At 42.6% G+C, this 23,380-nt stretch overlaps 1 protein-coding gene across 5 annotated transcripts in view; it reads right to left on the reverse strand.

Moving 5' to 3' along the window:
- PCLO (piccolo presynaptic cytomatrix protein) overlaps positions 1 to 23,380 on the reverse strand; it is a 1,384,288-nt gene that overhangs the window by 527,170 nt on the left and 833,738 nt on the right. The gene's annotated exons all lie outside the window — the stretch shown is intronic.

A 23,380-nucleotide genomic window follows, 5' to 3' on the forward strand; every position in this document is an offset into this window, starting at 1 on the left:
CTTGGTGCGTGCAAGGGCAACCTCTGTGTATCAGTATATCGAGAGCTGCAGTCAAACAAGCCTATGGTAGGCGATTTGTGCGCGGTGCACACACAAAGAGCTATTATTGGTAAGCGTGCACAGAAATAAAATACAATGCGACGCAATGGTCGTTATGTACTGAGGTGGCCACTAGCCTAGATGTCAATCTGGTGCGTACAAGCGACACCTCTATCTGTCAAAATATCGAGCGCTGCAGGCAAAACAGCCTGTGATAGGCGATTTGTGCGCGTTGAACACAAAGTGAGCTACTATTAGTAAGCGTTCACACGAATAAAAACCAATGCTATGCACCACGTCCGATCGTCGGTGAAAAATACATCTCAGTACTTACGATTCCGCCAATATGGGAACGTCGTATACCTAGAACCTCACCAGCCTCTGTAGTCTGGTGCTCACAAATCCGGGCAGTTCCTTGTTATGGGCGGCGCACCGGCGTGGCGCGCAGGTACGTAAAGGGCGGGAACATCCGGTGGAGCCAGACGTGCTCCTGCGGTCGAAACTAGACCGCTAACCTAGACCATGTCTATGGAAAGGGGCGCATGCGAAGTTGTGGCTGCACAACGTGCGCGGGGAGACATGACGCTCGAGTGATCGGAGCGGCAGCAGGGCACCTAATTGGTTGTGGAACCGCATTATTGCAAAGGGGGGTCGGGAGAACACTAGTTGGAAAGGTGGCGGTCAGATCAATATCAAAGACTCAGACTGAAACATCGCATGATAAATATCATTGCGAACTGGCACCGTAGAGTGTGGATCGACCTGAAACAGAAGGCTATTTCATAGTACGGTGTTGCTATGTTCCATAAAGATGGAGTACACATAATTCACTCATGAAACATTCAGGTGAGAATGCTCCATGGAATGTCCTCGTTAAGGCCTGTGGTGTCTGCTGTCAATCTAAGTACCCACCGCTGTTCGAGTCTAAAGAGGGCTTTTTTAGACATGTGTGGGTGAGATTCTAAGACAACCCATTGAAACGAGTTCGGGGCATGCTGCTCAAGGTGATAGTGGGATGTCATTTTGGTATTGGTTCTAGCGCATCTGAAACTACTTTTGTGTTCCAACATGCGGGTTTTAACTGTACGAGTGGTCATACCTATATAAGGGAGGCCACATGGACATGTCATCATGTAGATGCAATTTGATGAATTGCAATTGGTGTGTTTACAGATATTCCAAGTCACCCCGTTAGGAAATACCACTTCTTTACTCATGCGTGTCTGGGGACACATAGAACACGACCCACAGGGATAATGACCCTTCACTGGAGGTAGATCCCACAACATTCTTTGAGACCTAGTGGTGGATTTTTTCGGTCTGGTGTGTATGAGTAAATCCTTCAGGTTTCTGGTGCGTTTAAATGCGAACCTGGGAGTCGCTACATCCAAGTGTCCAGTGTTCAGGATCCCCCAGTGTTTTTTGATGATGGATCTGATCCTGTTAGAATCAGGGGTAAAGGTGGTAACACACGTGATGGATTGATCAGGTTCTTTGATGTTAATGTCTAGCAAGCTCTCTCTGTTGTTGTTTCTTGCTCGTTTGCGAGCCTGTGACACTATTTGTTTAGGATATTCTCGCTTGACTAGATCATTCAAGAGGGTCGCGGACTCTTTCTGGTAGTCTGTCACAGAACTACAGTTCCTCCTGATGCGCAAAAATTGCCCAAAGGGGAGATTTTCCTTCAATGACTTGGGATGGTAACTGCTGAATAGCAGGAGGCTATTCCTGTCAGTCGGTTTGCGGTATAGACTCGTGGTGATCTTATTTCCTTCAAGTTGGACAAGGAGATCAAGGAAGGGGACTGCAGTGTCAGAGATCGTGTGGGTAAACCTCAAGTAGGGGTTTAAGGTATTGATCCACGTACAGAATTCTGTACATTTCGTGTAGTCTCCTCTCCAAAGGACCAAGATGTCATCAATAAACCTTTTCCAGAGCAATACATTCGCCGAGTAGGGATTAGAGGAATGATGGATTTCCCTGGCTTCAAAAGCCGACATGTACATACAAGCTAGGCTCGGAGCGAATGTACTGCCCATAGAAGTCCCTTGGGTTTGATGGTACAGTTGGGTATTGTAGTCAAAAAATTTTTGAGTAAGGGCCAGACTGGCACATTCCATTATGAATGGTACAGGTGTAGTGAAAGACTGCTCACTGCTCAGCAGAGCATCTTCAATGACCTGGAGCGTCACTTGTTGGGGTATATTAGTTTATAACGCCTCAACATCAAGGGTGAGCAACAGGTCTATCTCCTGTGGGTGTTGAATACCCTCAAGGAGGCGAAGAACATCCGTGGTGTCTCAGATGTATGAGGGAGTAGTTGTAACCAGGGGTTGGATAAAGTGGTCAACAAATTGCGATAGTGGTTCCAGAATGGATTCTATGCCTGACACAATGGGCCGGCCGGGTACTGGAGTAGTCCCTTTGTGAATTTTGGGTAGGCAATAGAAAAAGGGGATCACTGGTTCTTTTGCTATAAGGAAAGCTGCTTCTTTCTTAGAGATCCACCCTTCTAATTCCGCTGTAGAGACCATGGAACCTATAGTCCTGGTCAACTGTGGGGTAGGATCATCCTTGATAGGAGTGTAGACCTAGTATCCTTGGCATGGTTTCCCCTAACATTTTACCTTCAGACCTCCTTTTTTTGTGGTGTCTTTGCATTTTACCACTGCTAACTAGTGCTAAAGTGCTTGTGCTCTCTCCCTAAAATATGGTTACACTGGATTATACACAATAAGCATATTTAATTTATTTTTAAGCCCCTAATAAAGTGGTACTGCATGTACCCAAGGCCTGTAAAATAAATTCTACTAGTGTGCCTGCAGCACTGATTGTTCCACCCACTTAAGTAACCCCTTAAACATGTCTCAGGCCTGCCATTGCAGATCCTTTGTGTGCAGTTTAAACTGCCATTTCGAACTGGCAAAAAATCCTGTTGAGAAAATACACAAAATATGTCTGGCCATGAAGAGGGGAGGAAAGCAGATGTTAGGGATCAAAGGAAGCGCGCTCCTTTAAGGACAATAACCCTCACTCACCCGAGGGTGACATGCTTCGTAATAGGTTTCCCTCTTCACACCAGAACTGCAAGGTGCCTGGTGTGGGCTACAACTCTCCAACGGAGAGAAGCAGAGCTGTTTTCAATCAGATGAGTAAAAAAAAGGTTTCAAGTGAGGGGCAGAGTGCAAGGTAAACCTTCGGTAAACAAAACTACCTACAGGTGGGTTAAATGTATACTTTATTCTGACACCCCCATTGGATAGGGTTAAAACAAAAAGAGAGCACTAGGGATTTGGAAAAAATACCTCCTTTTTGGTCAAAATGTTTCTGTCTGTAACTAACCAACTGAAGGGTTCAAAGGCATTCATCAGGACCAACACAAACCCAACAGTGGTATACCTCTTTACTGTAGCTAACAATGTCCATAACGAGCTTGGCCGAATGCTTACAAAGGGCACCGTAGGGAAAGACACTGTTTGGCCCAAGACTTTCCACAGAAGAGATTTTTGGAGATAGCAAAACCCCCAACTCAGTGAACAAACACATCTGCTCCTGCATTCATCTGTGGGCCCAGGGGGGCCTTATTGTATCTTAGGCAGTCTTTCTTAATAAACAATGATCTCCCAACACGTAGTTCCTGTGCACGGCCGTCCATCTTGAGGATAAAAAGGAGAATGAGTCACATGGGGAAGGTTTGAATGAGAGTATGTCCACCCCATGTTAGGAAAAAGGGTACCCCGAAGTAGGGAGGTACACTTGGTTAGAAGGGAAAGTGAAACCTCTGATTGTTCGGAAGCTAACACTGTATTTCTTATGTTTCAGAGGAAAAAGAAAGCTTCTAATGGGCATGCCTGCTAACTTTGGCATAATATTGCACATTTTTGATTTGCAATGGGGCAACGCCACGCTGATGGATTACTATTGGCAATGCGGTGAGTTTGCCTATACTCAGCTCGTCTCAAGATGGCACCGGACTCTGTTCCCTAGTAACCATGCACACCCGACTCTGGTCATTCTTGGAGAAAAATTATCTAAATTGCACCAGTACCCATTAAAGAAAAGGACAACTTTGCTGCACCAAACTCGTGACAGACAACAAATCTGTGGACTATGTTGGCTAGACTCAGTTCAACAAAATCCCAGAAGAATTCAGACTGTTCACAGACGCACAGGTATTGGTAAGATGGTCTATACTCTTCTTTACACTGCAGACAAAAGCTAATTACCACTGGCTCCAGATCACCAGGTGGGAGATGATTAAAATGAAGAACAGCACTGAGTTTGGCCTCAATTTGATCACATAAAATACTGCAAGCAATCTGTCGCATGGTGATGCAGCACTGATATGTTTGAACTTAATGACCGCAATGGAGAGAGGGGTATGTGCCAAGATCAGTGCAGCCTGCTGCATCTTTATCCAAGGGAATGATATGGACAATGGAACACTGACAGATGCCATGCAAGCATTACACAATTTACAATGAGACGTGTGAGGAGGGAGGTGCCCTGGAGAAGGAGTGGGTTTCCAATTGATTCTTCTGGCTTTCACAATAGCTAATTAGATTGTGTAAATCATTGTTGCCAGTTATCGATTTGCTTCTATTGAGATTTGGCGCTGTACAATTGGGGATCACCTGCTGTAAAAATGCAGTCCTCAAATTAGGTAGAATGGAAGTAACTTGAAAGGTTGTCATAGTCAAAAGAGAGCAAGGTGACCAGCAGGAGCCTAATAAAGTAATAGAACAAATGCCTAGGTTAAATAGCGTAGTTGAAGAATCAACTAAAGAGGGTAATGTTAATATGAAAAATGATACATTCATTTATGAAAACGAAATCACGTCCGTCATGAATTCCACCACAACCCCAAATCACAAATACATAGTCAAGCAAGCTCTGAGACCCAGGCCTGGGGTTACTGATTCATAGGTCACAGGTGGCATGGCTTGTTGCTGGCAGATAACTGTACAAACAGGAAACCCTAGATCAATCCCACAGATAGGCACATAAACATTACAATGGTCAAGGGGGAATGACCCCAATAAAGTACACATGGCCAGAGCGGATATGCACGCTCCTAAAACACCTTAAAGTCAGGAATCACATAAGTTAGGAACATGTAGCCAATCAGAACAAAGCACATGCTGTGATCACGTGCTCCACAAGGCCAGACACATAGATACATAACTCACTGGACCCAGTGTGTCCAGGCAGGGTCGAGGCTCACCTGTAGTAACCATTTGACCATTAATTTATGACTCTAAGGCAGCGACCAACATTACTCAATATATATGGTATGCCGGAGAACTTTACAACCGGATGAAAATTGTCTTTAAGAAGGATGCCATCTGAATGTAATTTGAGACAGTCCTCAGACCCTGTGCCTATAATTGGTCTCCCAGCCACCACATTAAATTTGAAAAACTGTTCCTGTTTTGCCAAACGCCTCTTGTCTCTTGTTTTTTTAGGTATTTCATACTAAAGTAACAATAGGAATTTATCGTTGTGTTGTATTATTTTGATTTTATTATTGGTTTACACATTGTTCAGTCTTTGTGTCGAAGTGCTGATGGCTTCTTGCAGTATGACGCCCAATTATGAAGTAGCCTTAAAACCCTACAGGCTCACTATGTACCTATCCATTGGTATCTACTAGCATATTACCGTGTTAGTGGACTTTCAGTTATCATCAGGCATTGAAACGCTTGAATGTGAATTGGGGACTTAGAAAATTACCTTATGCTCTGTGAGGCTCAACAGCGTGGACATAACTTATGAGCTCCATTGAATTGCTATGTTGATATACCAAACACCAACTCTGTCCTGGACTCCCCTTTTATTGCTAATGTTACCCAAAATTTTACTTTTTGATGTGTCTTGATATAATGTATACTGACTGCTGGAAGTATACGGGGTTAATTCTTTCTCGACTTTGTTGTACTTTTTCCTCAAATCCATACTGCACATTTCTAAAATAAACAAAAACTTTCTTTCCAGATAATTATCTAGCTGACTAGTAAAAGGTGACTCAAATACTTTACATGAAAATGGCAACAAACAAATAGTTTTTTATTACATGAATGTAGAGAGGCATTCAAAAAACCCAATACATTCCCTGCTAATAAAACAATATGTTCCTTAATTAGGGATGCTGGTATAGAATCTAATCTAAATCTAGATGGATGCAGCCTGGAAACTAAAATTCTCACATTTGTGAGAAATAGTGACTCTACCTAAGAAAAACCTGCGCCCAAAGAACATTGGGAGCCTTTTTAAATGAATATTTGTCCATACAACTTGAGAATCACCTTAATTTGTCATGGTCAATCCCTGCTACAGTCTCCCACATTGCAGGAAATACCTGGAACAACCTCACCACGCACCTCTGGACCATCACCTCAATTCCGGAATTCCGAATGGCCCTCAAGACCTGGCTGTTCGAATAAACATCCAGGGCCAGCAAGCGCCTGGATACCCTACTGGGTGATTAGTCATGCTTAATTCAATCCTGATTGATTGATTGATTAAAAACTCCTATGAAAAACAGCAGGCAGAATCAATCTGGGTTTCATAAAAATAGGTTTTAAGCTTAAATATTGCTGTCTTATATACCCAATGAGTAGATTTTCAACTAACCAAAATTTGTGACACCTACATTCAAGTGAACTCCAAGTGTTTAAATATTTTAATCCAACTGAAAACCAAGCATTTCTTTGTCTCTAGAATCGCTAGCCTTCTTCCTCTTTAATGGCTAATACATTTGGGGCTACATGTACAATGGAAACATTTTGCAGCCTCCTAATCGAGACATTTTTCGACTTGCAATTTGGAACTCTCAAAATGCGATGTTCAACAGTGTCTCAGACACTTTTAGTGATTCCAAATGGGGCTGCAATTGACCTGCCTCATCAATCTTCATGAGGCAGGTCACAATTTGTGACCCATTGGAAATGGCCGGCTTGGTTCAGCAGACCATCATGTCTGTGATTGCTTTTTAAATAAAGCAATTATTTTGATTGAAATGCAGCCCGTTTTCCTTAAAGGAAAATAGGATGCATTTCAAAAATAAAAATGAAAAGCTACCTTTTCATTTTTTAACAGTAGGCCGTGGTCCTAGTAGGCCGTGGTCCATAGGACCACGGCCTGCTCTTAAAAAATGTTGTTGCCAACATTCACAAAGGGGAAAGGGGTTCCTTTGGGACCCCTTCCCATTTGCTAAACGGTTACCACCTCCTTCATGGAGTCGGTAAAATGTGAATGTTTTGGACCGCATTCCCTTTGCAAAACATTTATACATGCCACTGCAACTCACTATTAGGAAGGGACAACCTTTCCTAATGCCGACTCGCAAACCCTATTTTGCGAGTAGGTAATAGGTAACTGACTCACAAAATAGGGTAAGTACATGACAAACAATTCTTTAGCAGTTGCAAACGGCCCACAAAACTCCATTTGCCACTACTAAAACGTGTTGTACGTGGGTGTACCCTTAGTGTTTTTATAGTTAGTCTGGAATATATACAAAAGTTCTGCTGGGTTAGTCTTCAAATCTAATGGTATTGATAAAGGGTTCATGAATTTGCTATAGCTTTCATTATGATAATATTTTACATTTCTAGTCTGTTTAGAAGATTTTATTTACTTGAGCATCTTGTAGAAGTGTGATTTAGTTTGTGAATTTGGAAAATGAACATATTGTGAAGATCCCCTTACATCCCCCACCCTAGATATTTTGACTTTGCACCTCTGGTACTTGGACCTCTGCCATGAATGAGTCTTACTAATAGAGTCTTGTTCACTGTAAGCTTCCGGCAAAACAAGATTGAGTGATAACAGGCATTTCCCACCTTTTAAAATAAGGTCCTTTGCTGAGTGCCTAGGGAAAGTATGTGCACATGTGTGCGGGCTGTCTAACTCAGCCTAGTAGTAGGGGACAGGTTGGTAGCCTGTTGCAGATGGGGCACTGAATCACTTGTTTATGGCTTGTGAAGGCCAAAATTAATTGGGTATGCAAAATAGCTATCCCTATTTCTTTCTGACTAGGGTGAACGTCTGCAGAACTTTAATGTAAATCTGTGGTGCTTTACCGTATTCACATTCTGAGTACAAGTTGTGCCACAATAATAATTTCAGATAGGCTCAACGTAGAATTCACTTTTCCTATGTTTAAAATGATCCATAGCACCAATATATTATTTTTGCCACATTTGCGCTCGTTTACATACTTCTGGTTTTTGCAATATTTCCCTGAGCCAGTCCTGATTACTGTCCAGCAGGTAGGTCAATATGGATGGGATTATCCTTTTCATGGGAATGGTCGAGGCCAGGAGAAAAATACACAAAGGATAATTAACTGACAAGCAGGGAAACGGGTAGACCTTTAGCACCAGTCACACCGCAGGCTCCCATTGAAGTCTTGGAGGGAAGGAACTACTTTTGCTATGTCAGGGGAAGAGCTAAGAGCCAGGAAGAGTCCTTGCTGGCAACCTCTTGATTTTACCATATCTAGAATTGCCCAACATGTTGTGCAAGGGAGTGGACTGGCTAGTGGGCTGCTCGTAGAAGGTTCCTGTCAGCGATGGAGGATTATTGTCCCATCTATGGATTGGGCAGTGGTCCCCTCCTTCTAGAACTCCATACCTCCACTTTTAAACCCCTGCGAGGGAGGTACTTTGAGAAGAACAAATAATTACAGAAGAGAAAGGTAGGACCCATCCTGTGGACAAGCCTCTGTCTTGAGAGGAGCAACACTCTTGACTTGCATTTCTCAGATTCTGTCTCCAGGGCCAGTGCCACTCACCTCCCTACTCCCTGTGGAGGGCAGTAGAGGATGGACTTGATGGGAATCCTGGAAGAGAAAGTTCATGTGAAATCTTTGTGGGCCAGTTTGGGGTGGGGGAGGCTTAGGCATCGGTATTCCAGAGAGATGCAAGACATGCAAAAGTCCTCCAAGTGACCTGGAGACCGTGGGACCTGGGGAGTTCCGGCAGGCAGTGTGGCCTCTCATGGGAGCCATGGAGTGCTGCTTCTGGGTAACCACAGGCAAATAAAACTGCTGGGAGTTGAAGAATGCAGGAGGCAGCTCCAGGAGGTCTTCTGTATCAGAAGAAGAGCAGCGTAACATAAAGCTCCTAAGAAAATGTAAAAGATTTATAGGCCTGGAAGCCTGACATCTATGCTCCTACAGGCTAGAACATGACACCAGGAGCAAAATGCACCAAACCCCATTTAATATGACCCAACGGCCTGAAAAATCAGCATTTGTTGCTCTGGCACTTGGGATAGCTGTCCGGCCGGTCACCAGTGCTGTGCGGCCTAGGACAGTGTTTCCCAAACTGTGGTCCGCGGACCCCCAGGGGTCCGTGACACATTCCCAGGGGGTCCTCAGGCAGTAATTTTAAAAGCACAAAAAAGTTCCTTGTAGAATCAGCAGTTTTCCAGCAACAATAAAAGTGTCAAGATTACGTCGGTGATTAATGTACCTGCTGGAGAGAGATGAGAGTTGTGTCAAGTGGCAGCTTTGACTTATCTAATGTAGCACAGAGGGTTAATATGCCTACTGCAAAGAACGTGTACCATGCATTTTGAAAAACATTTTTTATGTGCCTAGGTTAGTGGGTTACTGCTTTAGTCACAGAGATTATTTTGTTACTGTGCAGTTCATAAGTGACAATAGTAATCTAGCACAGTGACCTATAAACTGTCATCAAAGAGCTGCTTGCAAGCTGCATGATACAAGTTAGAAACATATGTTTGTTTCAAGTCTTTCATTATCCTAATCCTGCTAAAAAGGTTTATTTGGGTGGCAATACATTTTTATTGTTAAAGTCAATGCTAACCACTGTTATGTTCTGAATCCTGAGTTTGTGCTTCTCCAGACCAAGCACTCTTTAAAAATGCCTACCAGTATGAATAACATGTGAATCCTACACCCTGTAGTCGCATTTGCCTTATGTAACCTTTTCTATACACTGATTTACACGTATGAATCATTGTCTCCATGGGGCAGATTTGCAAGGAAATTGACTGTGTGTGTCGCAAGCCATTTGGCTGCGCCGCACTGAGTCACTTTCGAAGCACAGGGATGCGACATATTTACAACAATATGTTGCATCTCTGTGCTTCCCCCTGTGCTGGCGCACAAACTGCTGCCATGCGCCTGCACAGGCACATTTGCACCATGGTGCAAGGATGCCTGTGTCGTGGGGAGATTGTTTACATGCAGGAAGGGTTACTTCCTGCACATAAACAATCAGAAATGGCGTTTTTCAACTTCTAAGTGTGCTGCATTAGCACACATAGAACTTGCAAAACGTCATTGTTTTACTGATTGTTTATGTGCAGGAAGGGACACCTTCCTGTACATAAACAATCACCAGAGGTAATATCCTCTTTCTATGCGTGCTGCAGAATGCAACATGCATAGAAAGAGGAGAAATTAATACATTTCTCCAAGTTGCCCCTCCCTACGCCTCCCCTGGGGTGGCGTAGCATTCAGACACATTTCCAGATCTACGATTCCTCGTAAATCTGGAAATGTGTCTGGTTCCATGGGTTATGCGTGGGAACGCCCACAGAAACACTCATGGAACGTCCCTTTCACGTAAAGTGCTGTGTGCAATTGGGCCATATTTACAAGACCAGGAAAAGTCACGCAGGGTTGCTTTTCCTGCCTTGGAAATATGGGGCACTAAAATGCGTCACCGGTGCATCACTTTTTGTGACGCACCTGTGGCGCAAGGGGCTTGTAAATCTGCCCCTATATGTGTGTGATTTAAGGTGCTCTGACATCCTTCAATGGTATGAGAGATGTTATAAAACAAATTAAATACATGTGACAGAGGGGCTATGGAGAGATGAGAGGCACTGTTGGAGGAGGATAATATGGGAATCATTGAAGAACCCCAACAAAGATTGTCATATCCTGGTGCATAGTAAGGTCATCATTTACTACTCTTTAAAAGCTGATACAATTCAATATATAATGATAAATTTGTTGTAGACTGCACCATTGTTTCCTAAATTGTCTTGGGGGGAGAGCCTCCCAAAGCCCCCTTTGTAGTGGTCAGGCGCACTCACTGCACTAGGTGTGCACTGTATGGGGACTGGTCTGAAAACATTTGCCAGGGCTGCTTTGGGTTTCCAGTCTGGCCCTGGCAGGAGTCTCATACTGCGAAATAAAACCAACCATTTAAAAGTTAGTCATGGAGATGCAGCGCTAACCCTCCTGTTTTTTGCAAATTCTTTCAATATAAAATACTAAAATCCTTAGTAATTCGAGTATCCGTTTTGTGTGCACACGTGTGTTTATTGTTTTCGAATTACTGTTTTAATGTTTGAAATTTAAGTCATACAAATTGCTTGGGGGTCCCCGGCTTCCAGTGGTGACTCAATTGGGGTCCTCAGGAGTAAACAGTTTGGGAACCAATGGCCTAGGAAATACGTGCTGCACACACAGGTGAAGTAAATATTCACCAGGGAGGGCTAGTGTCCTCCATTTATTTACCTGTCAAGCAATCATTGAGTCTGAGCAGGTCATACTCCAACACCAGCCCCCTGGCGAGGGCTGAGCATCACTAGCACATCTGGGGAGGTCCAATGCCCTGGGTGAAACAGATTGACTAGCGTGTGCTGCGCTAACATCAGCCTCCGCATCTGCAGGCTTTGCTTCTGCACAACCCTGGTAGTCTCCCAGTGACTCTTAATGTGCAGGAAATATCAATACAACTATGTTGGATAACATGTTTGACATTTTATTTGATAAACAAAACAAACAAAATTGTCTTGTGTAGCTTCTTGAAAACATACATCACACATGATATTATCTGACGAAAGCACAGTAGGTAAACCGATCTAAAAGTTGAGCAGTCGCTGTTATCTGTGCTTTCATGTATCACATCTTAAAATCACATCTGTACTGACTCAGCCTTTCATCTGCTGAGTTTAAAATAAGTAGGAATTTTGAGAAATCATAGTTGTACATAAACAAGAGTTTAATTGCTTGCAGGGCTAAGTCTGTTGCCAGAGCTGCACTAACAACGCTAATCATAAACTCAAATATTATGAGTTAGTACACAACTCAGTGGTGGGGTAACAGCTCAGCAACTTAACTTTTGGATTAGTGACTGGGTAACAGTCAAGCAAGATTCTAACTTGTGGCTCAATGTCAAATAAATTAAACTTTTCATTTTGAAATTCGGCAGCTGTGAACTAATCTTATTTATTTCTCACAGAATGCTTGAGTTGAATACTAGAACACCCAGCATCAAACAAGGACATTGTTTGCAGACAGTACATATGTTAGACCTGGACCTTTCTGCAGGGTCACCTCAGATGTTTGCCTTCCTCTGCTGAACCTGTGTTTGTTGTCTTTTGGGACACTGTACCCATTATTCCTGCTAACGAGTAGTAAATTGCTTGTGCTCACCATTGCAAACATGGTAAAATTGGCATATACCTGATTGATACAATAAGTTTACCTAGAAGACCCTAGTACATGGTACTACATGTACCCAGAACCTGTAAATTAAATGCTCCTAGTGGGCTGCATCACTCATTGCCCCACTAAAGTAGTCTTCTAAAACAGTGTTTCCCAAACTGTGGTCCGCGGACCCCCAGGGGTCCGTGACACATTCCCAGGGGGTCCTCAGGCAGTAATTTTAAAAGCACAAAAAAGTTCCTTGTAGAATCAGCAGTTTTCCAGCAACAATAAAAGTGTCAAGACTACGTCGGTGATTAATGTACCTGCTGGAGAGAGATGAGAGTTGTGTCAAGTGGCAGCTTTGACTTATCTAATGTAGCACAGAGGGTTAATATGCCTACTGCAAAGAACGTGTACCATGCATTTTGAAAAACATTTTTTATGTGCCTAGGTTAGTGGGTTACTGCTTTAGTCACAGAGATTATTTTGTTACTGTGCAGTTCATAAGTGACAATAGTAATCTAGCACAGTGACCTATAAACTGTCATCAAAGAGCTGCTTGCAAGCTGCATGATACAAGTTAGAAACATATGTTTGTTTCAAGTCTTTCATTATCCTAATCCTGCTAAAAAGGTTTATTTGGGTGGCAATACATTTTTATTGTTAAAGTCAATGCTAACCACTGTTATGTTCTGAATCCTGAGTTTGTGCTTCTCCAGACCAAGCACTCTTTAAAAATGCCTACCAGTATGAATAACATGTGAATCCTACACCCTGTAGTCGCATTTGCCTTATGTAACCTTTTCTATACACTGATTTACACGTATGAATCATTGTCTCCATGGGGCAGATTTGCAAGGAAATTGACTGTGTGTGTCGCAAGCCATTTGGCTGCGCCGCACTGAGTCACTTTCGAAGCACAGGGATGCGACATATTTACAACAATATGTTGCATCTCTGTGCTTCCCCCTGTGCTGGCGCACAAACTGCTGCCATGCGCCTGCACAGGCACATTTGCACCATGGTGCAAGGATGCCTGTGTCGTGGGGAGATTGTTTACATGCAGGAAGGGTTACTTCCTGCACATAAACAATCAGAAATGGCGTTTTTCAACTTCTAAGTGTGCTGCATTAGCACACATAGAACTTGCAAAACGTCATTGTTTTACTGATTGTTTATGTGCAGGAAGGGACACCTTCCTGTACATAAACAATCACCAGAGGTAATATCCTCTTTCTATGCGTGCTGCAGAATGCAACATGCATAGAAAGAGGAGAAATTAATACATTTCTCCAAGTTGCCCCTCCCTACGCCTCCCCTGGGGTGGCGTAGCATTCAGACACATTTCCAGATCTACGATTCCTCGTAAATCTGGAAATGTGTCTGGTTCCATGGGTTATGCGTGGGAACACCCACAGCAACACTCATGGAACGTCCCTTTCACGTAAAGTGCTGTGTGCAATTGGGCCATATTTACAAGACCAGGAAAAGTCACGCAGGGTTGCTTTTCCTGCCTTGGAAATATGGGGCACTAAAATGCGTCACCGGTGCATCACTTTTTGTGACGCACCTGTGGCGCAAGGGGCTTGTAAATCTGCCCCTATATGTGTGTGATTTAAGGTGCTCTGACATCCTTCAATGGTATGAGAGATGTTATAAAACAAATTAAATACATGTGACAGAGGGGCTATGGAGAGATGAGAGGCACTGTTGGAGGAGGATAATATGGGAATCATTGAAGAACCCCAACAAAGATTGTCATATCCTGGTGCATAGTAAGGTCATCATTTACTACTCTTTAAAAGCTGATACAATTCAATATATAATGATAAATTTGTTGTAGACTGCACCATTGTTTCCTAAATTGTCTTGGGGGGAGAGCCTCCCAAAGCCCCCTTTGTAGTGGTCAGGCGCACTCACTGCACTAGGTGTGCACTGTATGGGGACTGGTCTGAAAACATTTGCCAGGGCTGCTTTGGGTTTCCAGTCTGGCCCTGGCAGGAGTCTCATACTGCGAAATAAAACCAACCATTTAAAAGTTAGTCATGGAGATGCAGCGCTAACCCTCCTGTTTTTTGCAAATTCTTTCAATATAAAATACTAAAATCCTTAGTAATTCGAGTATCCGTTTTGTGTGCACACGTGTGTTTATTGTTTTCGAATTACTGTTTTAATGTTTGAAATTTAAGTCATACAAATTGCTTGGGGGTCCCCGGCTTCCAGTGGTGACTCAATTGGGGTCCTCAGGAGTAAACAGTTTGGGAACCAATGTTCTAAAACATGTCTGAGGCCTGTGATTGCAGCCTGTAGTGCAATTTTAAAGTCCCATTTTGACCTGGCAAAATACATATTTTGTAAGCCCTAAACCCTAACCCCTTCTTTTCAATACTTATACATCACCCCTAAACGCTGGTAGGACAACGTGCAAGGTATTTAAAAAGTAGGCCATGTGTATTCAAGTTTAACATGTCCTGGCAGTGAATAATCTCCAGAGTCGTTTTTCACTGCAGCAAAGCTAACTCTCCGGACGACTAACACTCGGTTACTTTATTACACTTAATAAGTGATAACTTTAGCTTGGGAGCAGATAGAGAAATACTTATTCGACTGTTTTGAATTGTAATTTTAAATCCTCTTTAATGGGAAAGGACAGATTTGAAGTTACAATTCTGAAAATTACCACTTGCCACTTTTAGAAAGTTGTCATTTGTTTGCCTAAACCAAATGTGCTTTTCTGTCATTATCCAGGGTCACATGACTGTGAATATCTCTCCTGTGGTGTGATGTGTTCCTTCTAGACAAGGAGAAAAGAGGGCTGGGTTTCAAGGGGGTGTGGATGGAGTTGGACTTCCTGACGGGATGGATGGGGAAGATTTGTGTCTTCCCCTTATCACACTTACACTTCACAGGAACCTGCCTACATTACACATGGAGGAGCCTCACATCAGGCCTTCCCTTGTCTTTGTTGCCCTAGCCTGGTTGGAGCTAAACCCAGGGAACTAATTTGGAAGTAAGCCATGGATTGAACCCCAGATACAGGCTGGCACCAGATATAAAAGTGGCTGCCTCAGAATTTCATCATTACACTCCTGTGGAAGATTAAGAAAAGGACTGCCCTTCTGTCTGAAGAAGGAAAACTAGACCTGCTTGCCTTGAAGCCAGGATTTCAGAAGTAACTCCAAGAATCAGTTGGCTGACCTGTTTGAGCAAAAAAAGGGACACAAGCTTCTGTAGGTCTTCTTTGCAAAGGCCTTCCGTGCAACTGCCAAGATGACCATCAGTAACTAGACAAGTCTGGACCCTGCTGCTGACCTCTGCTAGAGTGAGTTCTATGCCCCAAAAGGTACCTCCCCTGGTCCTGGACCCGTGGATGGTGTCAGAGTTAACTTCTCCATCTTGCAAAATGCAGAAACGTGACTCCAGGTTAAAATATACAGAGGTTCTGTGCTTTTTGAATCAACTATGACTGCCTGCAGGGATGTGGAAGTCACTCGACAGGTACCTAGACTCTTACGAACCCCCCAATAAACCATTTCCTCTCGGCGACAACCCCCTCAGTGGGCGGTGGGTCGAGAAGGTAGAGCGCTACTACCATGGGCCTACGGGAAGACGGGTAGGCTGACTTGACTACCAATCTCGCCACAAGCAACCCAGAGGGGTGACGGCTTTGTCATGCGACTTTAAGTCTAATTGTTCTCATTATTACAGAACCTTTCTTGTATCCTCCTTACACCTCTTTCTCGTCTGCTTCTTTCTTTCACCCTTTGCCTAATTTTCAGCAAGTCAAGTCAGAGGGGATTAGCTAAACACATATTTCAAAGTGCCTGTAAACACTGCTCTACAAACTACGTTTGGCTAATCTCCTAACAGAAATGCTAATGTACTTGCATATAAAATTAATCAAATACTTTGAAATAAAAAAAGAATTACTGTTTGAGTGCTGTATAATTAAACCTGACTGCTTTTGTGCCAAGCTTCCAGAGGGTTAAGCACAGGTATATTTAGTGACTTTTGTGGTTCAGCCTTACAAGAACTTTGTTTATTATTTGAGTGGGGCTCTCACCCCTCTCAATTAATAACCCAATATCTTAAACCATGTGACAGTGAAGATGGCAATATTCAGGTGGAGAGATTTCTTCCCTAGGGGTATTTTGTTTTTTGGAGAGTTGGTTTTGAACATGAGTTTTTACGAGAAGATTTTAAAGGTCATTAAGTAGGCAACTAGGTAGATTTCTTTATGGAAATTAAACCAGAATTGGGTGGACATATTGAGAGGCTCCTTCAGACTGCTGAGCATGAGACATGATTTCCTTCAAATGGTTTTAGAACTCCTGTTCCAATAGTTTTCTTTGAGGGTGTGATGGCTGGACAAAATGTGTTGTTTTGAAGGCAGTGGGCATGAAATACAAAATCATTTTCAATTGCAAACCCTGCAAATTGAAAAATGAGAGGGTTTATGACTGCAAAGGCAGACCTTCTGCACCTGGTCATTTTCTGGCATCATAAAAATGGAAGAAAGATATCAAAGGTTGCTGCGCAATTTGCCCCCATTATTAAGCCAGTGGAGTTTGGAATATTGGTGTGTACTAAGCCAAATGTTCCTCCTGTCACTAGATATGTAGCCCATGTCAGCAGTGGACATGGAATGCATAAAGCATTCAGGCATTTCCAAGCAACATCAATGGTAGATAAGAAAACATTTCAGCTCTGTATGTCTGGGTACGTGTGTACATGGAGAGAAAAAGAATATCTTGGAACATGCTGTTCTCAATTCCTCTACTGTCAGCTAATCTAAAAATTGTTCTTAAGCTAAAAGACGGACAAAATGTGGTAAAAAAAGAAAAAAAAGAAAAAGCTCATTGGCTGCGGTGAAATAAAGAAGAGTACACACACACTCAAAACTGGGTGGATGAACTCAGTCTCAGCAAAAGGGAACATTGCTTACAATTATCAAAATGAATGGCAGTCCGCAAACTCTCAAACAGATGGAGACAGAATGGATGGGGTGTAGGGGATGAAGAGCTTGCAGGCTCATAAAAAAAATATATACATTAGGGATCTACACATAGATGTGCAGGGTTATAAATTACCAAGGGCTATAACCATGATGTGTAAAGGGAAGCCCAAAACTGTAAAATAAATTTGCAGACTAGGATAATTCTACACACACTGCCACCAAAGAGGAAATTCCAAAGAATTTCCATGGTCCAAGGACCCAATATGCAGGGTCCAGATCCCTAAAAATTAGCTTGAATTATAGGATCGAACCTAATTGTAGTCAAGTTTTGAACATGGTTGAGAGGACTCTCATTCAATGGCGGCTCCTTCGCTTTGGCAGAGGAGCATCGTTGAAGCAGTGAAAGAAAGGAAAAATAATGATGATAACATAATGTTGTTATGATTTTGTTTTGTACTGCTGTAATAGCTTTGAGTGACGGGCGGGGCTGCTCAGTTAATAGAGCAGGGCAGGGGAGGAGTGGTAGCACTCTCCTAAGTGCTCAATGACTGCGCACTTCGCATGTTCTCCATGCAGGCTGCAATACAGCCTGCGTGAAGAACATGCTCAGGCCCCCAGTCCCTGGCTGAGCACCGAACTACAGTGCTCAGACCAATCAAAACGCTGGCTGCTTCCTGTTCCATTCCCGACCTGAGGAGAGATGAAGGACAGACACTCGGTAAAGTACATTTTTTTCTTTTCTTTAATATCCCCGAATCCCCAACTTCCCCCAGCCCAACCACCCGCGATCCGTGCCGGATGTTACTGCTCTCATTGGCTTTAGTTGTAATCCATTCCTGTTTCAGGCACTAGGCCCAGCCACACAAGGTGTGGCAGCGCTTTTATCGGGACAAGTAGGGTATTGCTGGGTGGTAGTATTTTTGTGGCTTTCTGCTAATTCCAGAAGTTTCTATCAAAGAAATACAAGGAGAATGTGTGGTGTTCAAGGTTTACAGGGCATTTTGGGTAAGACAACATTGTGGGGTCCATGCAAGACATACCACCTTGGAATCTCCTGTTAGTCTAATGTTCAAAAATGTCTAAACCACATATACCACATCTATCCCTGCGGCTGATTTCTTTATGTAGCGCTTTAAGGCCTTTTGTGTTGCTGTCTCAAGGCCCACCCACACAAGTGAGGTACCATTTTTATTGAGAGACTTGGCGGAACAGGGGCGGTAGGAAATTTGTGACTCTCACAGATTCCAGAACTTTTCGTAACAGAATTGTGAGGAAAATGTGTGTTTGTAGCCAAAGTATGAGGTTTGCAAGGGCTTTTGGGTAAAATTACCTTCTGAGAGCCCCATAAGTAATGCCACCTTTGACTCTTTGAATCTCCGAGGTGTTAACTTTTCAGAAAGGTGGAAGTTTAGTAGGTCCCCCTAGGTGCCAGCTTAGTTAGGGCATAAAATCCTCAGTTACTTAAATTGTAAAATAAGGTTGGTTTTCAGTGAGAAAAGGTGAAGTGTCCATGTTGCCTTTTGGGATTTTTCCTGTTACGAGAGTTTGGCCCATCTACAAAAGTGAGGTATCATTTTAATTGGGAGACTTGGGGAAATGATGGGTGGTAGGATTTGTGTGGCTCCTGGCAGAATCCAAAATTTTCGTCACAGAAATGTGAAGATAATGTGTTTTTTTATCCAAAGTTTGAGGTTTGCAGTTGCTTCTGGGTTAAACTATCTGGTGAGGGCCATGCAAGTTACACAACCTGGGCCCTTCTCTATGTTTAGTTTTCAGAAATGTCTGGGTTTGTTAGGTTTTCCTGGTTGGTGTCTAAGCTGGAGCTCAAAATCTGCAGCTATCCACGTTGTACAACAAAGCATGGAATCTTGCTGGGTACAATATGATGCCTCCTGGTCATGTTTTTGGTTGTATTTTTTCACAGATGCTAGTCCCAGCCACACAAGTGTGACACAATGTTTATCGAGAGACTTTTGGCACTATACAATAGTAGAACATTTGTTATTACCAGTATGATTTCTTAGCATTTGTGCCTTCCAAATAAAAGCCAGTGTGTAAGAAAGAAAACATTTTGCAAAATGCTCTTTGAATCACATGCTTGTAGGGGTATCCATAAATTCAGGTATTTACAAATAACTCCTGCTCGTCAACTCAGCATCTGATGTACATTTCAGAAATACGTAGGTTTCCTTCATATTCATTTTTCACTCTTTAAATTTAAATACATATATTGCTCTATACTTGGAACATGATGAAAAGCCATTTTAGGTGACGCTGAGTGGTTGGCTCTTGGTATGTCGGGTTCTTGGAGAAGTTACAAACCTTATGTATAACCACAACCAGGAGAGTCTAGCTGATGTACGGGTGTATGTAAATCGGCCATCGTGACAAGAATTTAAAGTTGTTTTTCCCTACCCAGTTTCATATATTTTTTTTTTTCAATAGCTACTTTCTTTGGGAACATTTTGAGGGCTCTCCACAAATGATCACTTGCTGAATTTAGAATTGTGTCTACTTTTCAGAAATGTATAGCTTTCCAGATTCATTCATGGATTTCACACCTGTTTCACCACATACTGGAAGTAGATTGAAAGTACAAAAATTCTGAAAAATATGCTACCACTTAAAAACATGACAAAATCGGGATAAAAATATGTTTTTTGTATACAACTCTGCATGTTCTTGGTTCCTGAAAGCCGTGAAGATGGTGAATTTAGCACAACATACCTTTGAAGGATACAAACCATACACCTTGTTTGTGAAGCAATTCTTTTTCCAATTCCCCCCACCTCCCCCCTTCCAAAATCCAAATGTTGGTATATTTTGGCTATTTTCTCAGTCCCCTCCAGTGGAATACACAAGCCTTGGCTACCTATAGAATACCCAAGAAGTTAGAAACAAAAGACACACATTTGGGGTGGATACCTTAAGTGGAAAAAAGTTATGGAGGCTAAGCGTGTACTACCCTTAATAGCCAACAAAGGGCTTAGCACTGAGATGAAAAAGACTCAGGGGTCTCTGTCCAGAAGATAGTATTCAGGTGAACATAACACGCCATCCAGAGATTCTTTCTAAGTACAAATTGATGCAATTTTGTACTCTTCGGGGGCATTAAAATATAAAATGTTATCTAAGGCTGCACAGAAATCAATGCATCTAGCAGTAAGAACCATCAGATGGACTGCTGCACCTGAAAGGCATCTGCCTTATTAGTGCAGGGAGGAATTCATAAAAATTGTCTAGGCCACTTAGCTAGAAACAGATGTATATACAGTGGCTTGGAGTAAACATTCAATGCCAAATCACACTGCTTTTTGAAAAACTAGATATCGTGTCTTCTATGTACACAACCTTTAAAATCACTATTAAAACACATCTTTAGAATCCATATTAAAAGGGAGACGATTGATGACATCATCAAATGGCTCCAATATCTTACATAACACTATTACAAAAAGTTAAAACTGTGATTTCCTTTAGTAAACCCTGATGGTGATAAAGGCACTGTGTATATATAGGGATGAAGGCCCAGGCTATTTGTGACAGTTTCACACTGCCCCATACAATTTTGGCTGACCTGTTTTTCCATCAACGGACTCGACAATCTACGAATCACCTGCGCTTTTCCTATGACTTTTGCTGATTTAAAAAAACAAGGCTAAAGCTCTTCAGGTCAAAAGTTAGTTGAAGTTGGGAACTTCCCTCTCAAGAGCTATGTAGTGAATTTAAATTAAATAGTTACATTAAAAGAAAAACTAAAAATCTAACAATGATTAAATAAATAGTTACATTAAAAGAAATACCAAACATCTAACAATGTTACTCCAAATAGCTGAATGAAGGCAGTTGGCATAAAGTCCCTTGTGGGGCTTTTTTTTTTTATTCTGTAGTTCTGTAGTTTTTAGTTTAGTTTTTTTTTTTTGTAGTTGTCACTGATATTCACCTAAAAAAAAAAGAAATATTAAATATATATATATATATATATATATGTTCCAAGAAAGCTCCATTTTACCGGGGGCCCCCGACCCTGCAGGGCGGGCTCCATAAACAGGAACGGAGAATCCTGTTGCTGCAGGTAATACCAAGAACAAAGTGGAGCCCCACTCCGACTTCTCTTCAAGCCTGACATTTATTAGTCTGCATGACAGCATTAAAATCACTCTCATACCTTACGCGTTTCAGCGTTTGCCGCCTTGTTCACAGGTGAGTGTCATTCAGTCCCAGTGGTCACATGGCCTTGCACACAACTACAGGCCCCATCATGCACCATTGTCCAACTTCAAGGTATGGCAAAGTGAAGTCATTTCATTGTGCTGCTTAGCGTTTTTTGCTTGCCAAATACCATGAAAAATAATGTCATAATTTCGTGTGCTTAGTAGCGTTTTCATTTAAGGTGCTTGCATGGATTCATTTCATTAGCAAAGTGCATTGGGGGGGCCTGTGAACAAGGCGGCAAACGCTGAAACGCGAAAGGTATAAGAGTGATTTTAATGCTGTCATGCAGACTAATAAATGTCAGGCTTGAAGAGAAGTCGGAGTGGGGCTCCACTTTGTTCTTGGTATATATATATATGTATATATATCCTGTAGCAAGTTGTCCAATTGACAGTGGGAGCACTTCTCACAGCTGGTGCCCGCGTCAAGACCAGGACAGGGTCTTGCGAAATTTGACTGCTCAAAGAGAAAGGAGCGCGGCACACCTCTTGATGGTTTAAAGTTGTTTATTCAGTTTGTGACAAGCTTCCCTACGCGTTTCGAACCGTAGTTCCTGATCACGGTAGTGTATTGCTTGGTCCTTTCTCAATTTCTTATTATATACATATTGATTTGTACAGGTGCATTATGGGTATAGTAGTTTTTTGATAGTTTTTAATGTAAATACATGAAACTTTATCTAAACTTAACAGTGCACATTTATTGGTAATCGCCGTCATTACCAATAAATGTGCACTGTTAAGTTTAGATAAAGTTTCATGTATTTACATTAAAAACTATCAAAAAACTACTATACCCATAATGCACCTGTACAAATCAATATGTATATAATAAGAAATTGAGAAAGGACCAAGCAATACACTACCGTGATCAGGAACTACGGTTCGAAACGCGTAGGGAAGCTTGTCACGAACTGAATAAACAACTTTAAACCATCAAGAGGTGTGCCGCGCTCCTTTCTCTTTGAGCAGTCATATGTATATATATATATATATATATATATATATATATATATATATATATATATGGACACACACACACATATATATATCTACACATCATGGTGCCGATCACGATCCGGTAAAAAAATTCCCCGTACGACTCGTATCCGGTCTTTTTACCGTACAAATTGTACAAGTGCCGTACAAACTGCCAATTATGATTCGCATGGTAAAAAGTCCATACGAATTGCATTGGGAATTAATCCCCACACGTCCTCGGGTCGGAAAATGTGTCCGACACGTCCACGGACGATTTACCGTACAAATGTGAAAAGTGAAGTCCGACCGCGGAATTACGATCCATCCCGTGCGTCCGATGTGACAACCGTATGGAAAAAACACCGTCCGCACCGAACTCCCATAGCAACCATGGAGACATGTGCCCGCATACGTGCCCAACACTCCCCCCAGCCCCCGTATGTACGCGCCGACCCCCCCCAGCCCCCGTACGTTCGAGTCGAACCCCCCACCCAGCCCCCGTACGTTCGAGTCGAACCCCCCGTGTATGTACACCCGTGTATGTGTCGAACCCCCCCGAGTATGTACACCTGTGTACATTCGAGTCATACCCCCACCCGTGTATGTACGGTGCGTACCCCCAGCGCGTAGTGGTACTTCCTGGGTCGTGAAGCGCTGCCTGACAGCGTCCCGACGTCACGTCGCAGCATTCCCGGTTCACATTCGTACGTATATTTTCGTCGGTCGGTGTTTTTTACGATTCGTACGGAAATGGTGTTTCCGTGCGAATCG

The sequence above is a fragment of the Triturus cristatus genome, chromosome 4_1, assembly GCF_964204655.1.
Source record: "Triturus cristatus chromosome 4_1, aTriCri1.1, whole genome shotgun sequence".
In the NCBI taxonomy this organism is placed as follows: domain Eukaryota; kingdom Metazoa; phylum Chordata; class Amphibia; order Caudata; family Salamandridae; genus Triturus; species Triturus cristatus.